Source organism: Rhinopithecus bieti, unplaced genomic scaffold (assembly GCF_001698545.2).
Source record: "Rhinopithecus bieti isolate Rb0 unplaced genomic scaffold, ASM169854v2 scaffold_12689, whole genome shotgun sequence".
NCBI classification, from domain to species: domain Eukaryota; kingdom Metazoa; phylum Chordata; class Mammalia; order Primates; family Cercopithecidae; genus Rhinopithecus; species Rhinopithecus bieti.
Window position 1 is genome coordinate 3009738 of NW_016807758.1, and position 9897 is coordinate 3019634.

Here is a 9897-nt window from a genome sequence, read left to right on the forward strand (position 1 = left end):
CCTCCCTTCCTCCCTTCCACTCTCCCTTCCTTCCTTCCTTCCTTCCTTCCTTCCTTCCTTCCTTCCTTCCTTCCTTCCTTCCTTCCTTCCTCCCTTCCTCCCTTCCTCCCTTCCTCCCTTCCTCCCTTCCTCCTTTCCTCCCTTCCTTCCTTCTTCTATGGCATTTCGCTCTGTAACCCAGGCTGGAGCGAGGTAGTGAGATTGTAGCTCACTGCAGCCTCTAACTTCCAAGCTCAAGCAATTCTTTGCCTCAGCCTCCCTAGTAGGTGGGACTACAGACCTGTGCCACCATGCCCAGCTGATTTTCTTTCTCTCTCTCTCTTCTTCTTTCCTTTCCTTTCTTCTTTTCTTTCTTTCTCTTTCTTTCTTTCCTTCTTTCTTTCTTTTTTCTTTCCTTCCTTCCTTCCTTCCTTCCTTCCTTCCTTCCTTCCTTCCTTCCTTCCTTCCTTCCTTTCTTTCTTTCTTTCTTTCTTTCTTTCTTTCTTTCTTTCTTTCTTTCTTTCTTTCTTTCTTTCTTTCTTTCCTTTCTTCCTTTCTTCCTTTCTTTCTTTCTTTCTTTCTTTCTTTCTTTTTCTTTCCTTCCTTCCTTCCTTTTTTTTTTCTTTTTTTTGTGGAGACGGGGGACTTGCCATCTTGTCCATGCTGGTCACAAACTCTTGGGCTCAAGTGCTACTCCTGCCTTGACCTCCCAAAGCACTGGGATTATAGGTGTGAGCCGCCTGCAGCCGGACTCATTTGCATGTTGATGGAACTCAGAATTAACCTTTCCCTCCCCTGTCGGAAAAAGGAAGATAAATCTCTTCTGTGAAGTGTCATCAATAATGCAACACTTTTCAGCCTTTTTACTACCCCAACACATAGGAGGCAAGTCATGTATCCACAGTAAATGAGAGGCTCACTAAGAGCCTGAGCTGTGGATTCCCACAGATCTGAATGCAAACCTTTACACCTTACTCCAAAGTGGTGTGACTTTGTCCAATGTCTTATGTCTCTGCACAAATACAGTCCACACTACTTTATTTTGTTTTTTGATTTTTGTGAGTAAATAGTAAGTGTACATATTTATGGGGTATGTGAGATGTTTTGATCCAGGCATGCAATGTGTAATAATCACATCACGGAATATGGGGCCTCCATTCTCTCAAGCATTTATCCTTTGTGTTACACACAGACTATACTCTTTTAGTGATTTTTAAATGTACAATTAAATTATTATTGATTATATTCACCCTGCTGTGCTATCAAACACTGGATCTTATTCATTCTTTCTAACTATGTTAAAAGTATGGAACACATCACAAATTTGTGTGTTATCCTTGCACAGGAGCCATGCTAATCTTCTCTGCACTGTTCCAATTTCCATGTATGTGTGCCATGCTACATTAGTAGAGAGATCCCAACAATACTGTGGCTTAAGAAGAGAGACATTAAAATTAGCCAGACATGGTGGCGTGTGTCTGTAGTTCCAGCTACTTGGGATGTTGAGGCAGATAATTGCTTGAACCAGGGAGGTGGAGGTTGCAGTGACGGAGACCGCGCCACTGCACTCCAGCCTGGGCAACAGAGCGAGACTCCATCTCAGGAAAACAAAAAAAGAAAAAGGAAGAGATGTTTGTTTTTCTCTCCTGAAATAGTCCTCAGTGAAGCAGAACAGGTTAGGATGGACAGCTCAGTCCATCCTCAAAATATGGCTTCTATCACTGGATCTGTGAGGGCCGTTCTAGCTCCTGCCCTTACATCTGCTTCCCAGACAGCAGGAATGGTCAAAGGAACAAGAAAATATACCCTTATTTCTTTTAAAGGTAAGGCTTGTTAAATAAAAGCACTTATATCCCATTGGCAAAAAGTTACATGGTTGTTCTGGTTGCAAAGATGCTGGGAAATTATAATTTATAACTCAATGTTCCTGGGCACAGCTAAAACCTGGGCTTTCATTTTTAAAAATTAAATTAAATTTAATTTAATTTTGAGATGGAGTTTCACTCTGTCACCCAGGCTGGAGTGCAGTGGCACAATCTCAGCTCAATGCAACCTCCATCTCCTGGGTTCAAGCAATTCTCCTGCCTCAGCTTCCTGAGTAGCTGGGATTACAAGCACCCACCACCACGCCCAGCCAATTTTTGTATTTTTAGTAGAGACAGGGCTGCATCATGTTGGCCAGACTGGTCTCGAACTCCTGACCTCAGGTGATCTGCCTGCCTTGGCCTCCCAAAGTGCTGGGGTTACAAGAGCGAGCCACCGCACCACCACGCCTGGCCAGGGGTTTCATTGTTAAAGGAAGAGGAGAATGACTAATATTGCTGTATGTCTTAGCTTGGGTTCCTGCAAAGCAGGGTCTAAGACAAGGGACTTGGATGCAGGTAGTCTATCGGCATTTACCTGTTGACTGATGATACTGACCCCAGGAAGCAGAAGTGAGGTATGAGAAGAGAGAGACAAGGAATTGAGAAAGCCTATAAAGTGTGTGCTACTCGGTTGGAAACCATTAAGGAAAAATGAGGTCCACTTACACTGGGGATCAGCTGTGGAACTTCACAGAATATGCTTCAGCGTTGTTCCACTGAAGGACAAGGAGGCTGGGGTATTAATCTGCTGACTTCCATCCACTGTTACTTACTAACTCTCCTGCACTTCCAGGCTGTGCCCTTGCTCGGGTGTCCCCAAGGGACACCACAGCATCCACTGGAGGTGGGGCACTTGCGGCATGCATGCCACTGTTCACATTAGTGACACTAACGTCAGGTGGGCCCGAGGGATGGGGTAAAGGGCATCTTAAGCAGGTGCTTCTGGGTAGAACTAACCCTCTCTTTTTCCCTACACACCCTACAGTGAGCATAATGTAGCCTGTGTCCCAGGGTTGGGTGGGGACTGGGAGAATGTTTTTAAGGCACCTGATGCAGATACTGGCATGTAGTAGGTGCCCAGTGACGTTGGTTCTCTTTCCTTCCACTCCCCCTCTGTCACCCTAACACACCACCTTAACACCAGGGTTGGGTGGGGACTGGGAGAATGTTTTTGAAGCACCTGAGACAGATACTGGCATGTAGTAGACGCCCAGTGACGTTGGTTCTCTTTCCTTCCACTTCCCCTTTGCCACCCTAACACACCACCTTAACATCTTAACAATTAAGTTTATGCTAGTCACATAAAGCGTCCTCATTAAGTTCTTCAGCCTTTCTACCGATTTAATAACTTAAGCTTTCATACTAGGGAAAAATATCTGCACATCATAGTTTTTTTTTTTAATTATTTTATTTTATTTTATTTTATTTTATTTTATTTTTTGAGACGGAGTCTCGCTCTGTCGCCCAGGCTGGAGGACAGTGGCGTGATCTCCGCTCACTGCAAGCTCCGCCTCCCGGGTTTACGCCATTCTCCTGCCTCAGCCTTCCGAGTAGCTGGGACTACAGGCGCCACCACCTCGCCCGGCTAGTTTTTTGTGTTTTAGTAGAGACGGGGTTTCACCGTGTTAGCCAGGATGGTCTCAATCTCCTGACCTTGTGATCCACCCGTCTCGGCCTCCCAAAGTGCTGGGATTACAGGCATGAGCCACCAAGCCTGGCCCATAGTTTTTAAATTTAATATGAAATATTTATTTCAGATTTCAGATTAATGACTGCACCAGACAAAGGTCACGTGTGTGATATAACCAGAATGAAAGTCTGTATCTGTAATGAGAAGACAATATTATGTGCTCTGTAATGCCCCTATTATACCTATAACTGAGAAATTTAACAATTAAAAACAACGTGCCAGGGCTTCACGAAGCCTCTGTAGGTGCATAGGCGCTGGCATAAGAGAGGGCCACCAAGTCACATTCATTCATAAGTTCTCCAATCTTGCCTATATGAGAAAGACGCTGTTCTAGAGGTTGTGATTAAGATACGGTCCCTTCAAATGTCAATTTGATAGTCTGTAGGAATGGGAGAATGATCCACCACAGGAGGATAACTACAAGTGCTATAAGTCTTTATGCCACTGAAAGGTTTGGATAGAAGTGGAGAGTTGGGCTCAGGTGGAGAATGAAAGAAAGAATTGAATTATATATAAATGATTATGTTTATCAGGGAAACAAAATGTTCACACAGTCTTCAAGTATCTTCTTACAGGTGAATTATTTTAAATTTTATTTTAAAGCATCATCATACATAGCCAAGCGTGGTGGCTCACACCTGGAATCCCAGCACTTTGGGAGGTTGAGGTGGGCAGATTACTTGAGTCCAGGAGTTCAAGACCAGCCTGGGCAATGTGGTGAAACCCTGTCTCTACAAAAAAAAAAAAAAAAAAAAAATTATCCAGGCATGGTGGTATGTGATCTTAGCTACTTAGGAGGCTGAGGTTGGGGGTATTGCTTGAGCCAGGGAGGCAGAGGTTGCAATGAACTATGATCATGCCACTGCACTTCACTGCACTCCACTGCACTCCACTGCACTTCAGCCTGGGCAACAGAGTGGTACTCCATCTTAAAAAAAAGAAAAGAAAAGAAAATCACCAAACTATAAAATTAACTTATCAGCCAGGTGTGGTGGCTTATGCCCATAATCCCAGCACTTTGGGAGGCTAAGGCAGGCAGATCACCTGAGGTCAGGAGTTCAGAACAGCCTGGCCAACATGGCGAAACCCCGTCTGTACTAAAAATACAAAAATTAGCTGGGTGTCATGGGCCTGTGGTCCCAGCTACTTAGGAGGCTGCGGTGGCGGGAGATTGCTTGAGCCAGGGAGGCAGAGGTTGCAGTAAACTGTGATCGCACCACTATACTTCATTGCACTCCACTGCACTCTGGCCTGGGCAACAGAGTGAGAATCTGTCTCAGAGAAAAAAAAAAAAAGGAAAATCACCAAACTATAAAATTGACTTATTTTTTGGTATATCATTTTATGAATTTTTTTTCCACATCTGGGATTGCAGGCATGAGTCACCACACCTGGCCTTGTCTTATGAATTTTAACACAAGTATAGATTTATGTAACCATCACCACATTCAGTGTATAGGACAGTTCTATTACCTCACAACTCTTTCATGCTATATCTTTATAGTCATACCTCCTCTAACTCCTGGCAACCACTGATCTATTCTCTGTTACTGTAGTTTCGTCTTTACAAGAAGAATGTCACATAAATGGAATCATACACTATATCTTTTGAGGCTAGCTTAAAAAAAAAAAAACCCCACACAGCTAATGCCTCTGGGATTCATGTAAATTGTTAGGCATTTTGATAGTTTGTTCTTTTTTTTTTTTAGATAGCGTCTTGCTCTGTCTCCAGGCTGGAGGCTGGAGTGCAGTGGCTTGATCTTGGCTCACAGCAACGTCTGTCTCCCGAGTTCAAGCAATTCTCCTGCCTCAGCCTCCTGTGTGTCTGAGATTATAGGCGCCCGCCACCACACCCAGCTAATTTTTTAATTTTAGTAGAGACTGGATTTCACCATGTTAACCAGGCTGATCTCCAACTCCTGACCTCAGGTGATCCACCTGCCTCGGCCTCCCAAAGTGCTGGGATTACAGGCACGAGCCTGGCCAGTTTGTTCTTTCTTATTGTTCAGTGTATTCCAGTGTATGAATGCAGTGCTTTGTTTATTCATTCATCCACTGATGGACGCTTGAATTTATTTCAGTTTCTGGCAATTATGAACAGAGCTGTTATAAAAGCAGACTACTAATTAGTCACAGAGGAAGAAAGAGACACTTTCACTGTGAAGAAGTGATCAAGCTCAACATCACTAATAATGGGACAAACGGACATCAGGAGCCTCCAGATGTGATGCACTGAGAAGGGCACATTATTCCTGTGCTCTTCCTTCCAAAATGCATAGTCTGTATTTCAGCATAAGGAAACCATCAGACAAACCCAAGGCGAGAGCTGTTCTACAAAACAACTGACCACTACGCTCCAAATATGACAATGTCATGAAAGACAGAAAGAGTAGCGAAGTGCTTCAGAGTGAAAAAGGCTAAAGACATGGCAACCGAATGCAACGTGTGACTCTAGATGGTAAAAACTTGGCTAGAAAGAATATTATTGAGAAAATAATATCAGAAAAGTAGCGTTGTATCAATGTTAAAATTTTCCAATTTTGATCATTGTATTGTGGTTATATAAGAATATTCAAGAGAATGTCTTTGTTTTTAGATTCTTGGGGTAAACAGGGATATCTGTTATTCATTTATTTATTTATTTATTTATTTATTTATTTATCGAGATGGAGTCTCACTCCGTCACCCAGGTTGAAGTACAATCATGTGATCTTGGCTCACTGCAACCTTCGCCTTCTGGGTTCAAGCGATTCTCTCCTGCCTCAGCCTCCCGAGGAGCTGGGATTACAGGCACCCACCACCATGCCTGGCAAATTTTTGTATTTTTAGTGGAGATGGGATTTCACCACGTTGGCCAGGCTGGTCTCGAACTTGTGACTTCAAGTAATCCACCCGCCTCAGCCTCCCAAAGTGCTGGGTTTACCCAGCCACCACACCTGGCTAGATACCTGTAATTTATTTTCAAATGATTCAGAAAGAGAGAGAGGGGGAAGAGAGATTGAGAACTTTGAAAAAAAATTAACAACTAGCAAATTTCATATAGGTGTATAAATTCATTCTTGTAACTTTCTGTAGGCTTTTAAATTTTCAAAACAAAAGTTGAGGAAAAGTAATTTTATAAAAGAAGAGTCAGCCAGGCATCGTGGCTCACATCTGTAATTCGAACACTTTGAGAGGCTGAGATGGGAGGATCACTTGAGCCTAGGAGTTTGAGATCAGCCTGGGCCACATAATGAGACCCTATCTCTATCAAAAAAAAAAAAAAAAAAAAAAAAAAATTAAAGCCGTAAACGTTTTAAAATTAAATTTTATTAATGGTAACTTTCAAGATAGTTGTGATCAGTTTTATACAATAATTTAAAAGAGCTTATTGAAAATTATACAACTTTTAGAAAGGTACCAGTGACACAGTAAGCCGAGTGCACAGTATTAGAGGAAGATATACAAGTAAGATAGCTAATTAAAATATGTGAATATATACCAAAAAAATAAATATTCTGGTTTTGTTTTGGGCCTTTATGTTGGGCAGATAATCAAAAGAAAAGATTAAAGACATTTAATATATGGGTTTTTTTTTTTAGAAAGAATTTTGCTTTTGAAATTCCATTCAAGAATTACATTTCAAAAAATTTATCTCTTCGTGTTTTATGCTTTCTCTTATTTCTTCACCATCTATGTGTGATGATGTGTGGAAGAGGAGAGGGACAAGACTAAAGGAAATTATCCAGGTCCGCACTGACAGTGCTAAGTGACAAGTGGGCCATGGCAGAATGTGGAGAAACAGCTGGGAACAGTAAGAACTCCACAACAAACTTGCAATGGGTCTTTTCCTAAATATATTAGTGACAGGTGGCCCTAAAAGGGGAGAGAAACACTGGTTCAGGTAAGTCAAGGGAAAAAAAAAAGACTGATTTGGTGGTTTGGTACTTCTCAGAGGTAAGGGAATGATAGTATAGAGACTCGGTAAGTTTAAACCAGATATAATGGACAAGGGTATAGGTTCTGAACTTCTAAAATCGAATGCTTCTGTAATGTTTGGGGCAGCTGGGAGAGCCAAAAGGCAGAAGACCAGTTTTGAGGTGATTGCTGTGATCTAGGTATGAAATGGTGAAAGCTGGCCTTGTGTGACATATCAGTCCGTTCTTGCTTTGGTATAAAGGAATATCTGATGGCTGGGTGTGATGGCTCACACCTGTAATCCCAGCACTTTGGGAGGCTGAGGTGGGTGGATCACCTGAGGTCAGGAGTTTGCCTGGCCACCATGGTGAAACTACTTCTCTACTAAAAATACAAAAATTAGCTGGGTGTGGTTGTGCATACCTGTAATCCCAGCTACATGACAGACTGAGGCAGGAGAATTGCTTGAACCCGGGAGACAGAGGGTGCAGTGGGCCAAGATCTCACCACTGCACTCCAGCCTAGGTGACAGAGCAAGATCCGTCTCAAAAAACAAAAACAAAAACAAACAAACAACAAAAAAGAAATAGACTGGGAAATAGAAAGTCTTAATTAGTTTTAAAATTCTGTAACAACACATTTTAGGTTTAAGCCACAATTGACAAATTGCTTCTCTTTATTACTTAAAAAAAACTTTAAAAAATACTTTCAAAGTTACAGATGAGCTGCAAGAAATGTACAAATATCTCTTAAATATGTATCCTTTATCCAGATTCATAAATTAACAATTTGCCACATTTGCCTTATCACTCTCCCTACTTATAATACATATTATTGTTAATTTTTCCCTGAACCATGTAAGAGGTAATTGCAGATATCATTTTCCTTTATTTCTAAATACTTCAATGTGAATTTTGTAATAAAAAGGACACTTCCTTACATGACCACAGTCCAATAATCCTATTAAGGAAGTTTACTATTATTACGTAATATACTGTCAATATTCAAATTTGGCAATTGTCCAATATGTCCTGTTAGTATCTCTTCCTCCCCACGATATCCAATCCAGGGTGACACGTTGCATTTAGTTGTCATGCCTTTTTTAATTTCTGTATTAGTTGTCTGTTCCCGCATAAACATTACTCAAGTCTGGGCATGGTGGCTCACGCCTGTAATCCTAGCACTTTGGAAGGCCGAGGTGGGCGGATCACTTGAGGTGAGGAGTTTGGAACCAGCCTGGCCAACATGATGAAACCTTGTCTCTAGTTAAAAAGAAAAAACAAAAATTAGCTGGGCATGGTAGTGCATGCCTGTAATCTCAGCTACTCAGGAGGCCGAGGCAGGAGAATCACTTGAACCCAGGCGGCAGAGGTTGCAGTGAACTGAGATGGTGCCACTGCACTCCAGCCTGGGTGACAGAGTAAGACTCCATCTCAAAAAAAGAAAAAAAAAAAATTACTCCAAAACTTAGGTTTAAAATAACTCACAGTTTCCACTGGACAGAAATCCAGCTCCAGCTTACCTGGATGCGTCTGCCTAAGGATCTTGCAGTCAAGGAGATCCAGCAGGAGTCACTATGATCCAAGAGTCTGACTGAGAAAGGATCCCCTTCCCAGATCGTTCATGTGTCTTTGGGCAGCACTCACTCGCTCATGGGCTGTTGGACTGAGGGCCTCAGGTTTTCACTGGCTGTTGGCTGTAGGCCTCCCTCACTTCCTTACCATATGGACTTCCCCATATGGACCAACTCTTGTTGTGAGCTGCAGGCTCATGGCAGCTGGGTTCCATCAAAGCAAGTGAGAATAAGAGACTCAGCAAGACAGAATTTAAAAGCCAAATAAAGAAGTAGGTTTTAAAAATGTATAGCTTTAATAGATTGAATTAATTTTAGTAAGTAACCATTGAAAACATTTTTCTATGTACAAAATTCACTCTTAGGCTTAGCATGGTGGCTCATGCCTGTAATCCCAGCACTATGGGAGGGCAAGGCAGGAGGATCACTTGAGTCCAGGAGTTCGAAACCACCCTGGGAAACATCGTGAGACCTTATCTCTACAAAAAGCAAAGCAAAGCAAAACAAACAAACAAACAAAAACAGTTGGGCATGGGGGTGCATGCCTGTGGTCCCAGCTACTCAAGAGGCTGAGGTGGGAGTATCATCTGAGCCTGGAAGTTCAAGGCTGCAGCCAGACTGGGTGACAGAGTGAGACCCTGTCATGAAAAAAAAAACAACAAACATCAAACAAACAAATAAAATTCACTTTTGAGGACACCAGCAAACTCAGACCACCACAAAGTAAGAGTTTTAGCAGGCTAGATGCCAAGTACATACACTCTTTCTGTGGAAGAGAAAACTGGGTTTAATGACTTGTGTAAGATTTTAGAGTTCTGTCATTACCTGCATTCTCCTTTGAAACTCATCCTTAAACATGACACTGTTTTTGGAAATATCAATAAGCAAATTTC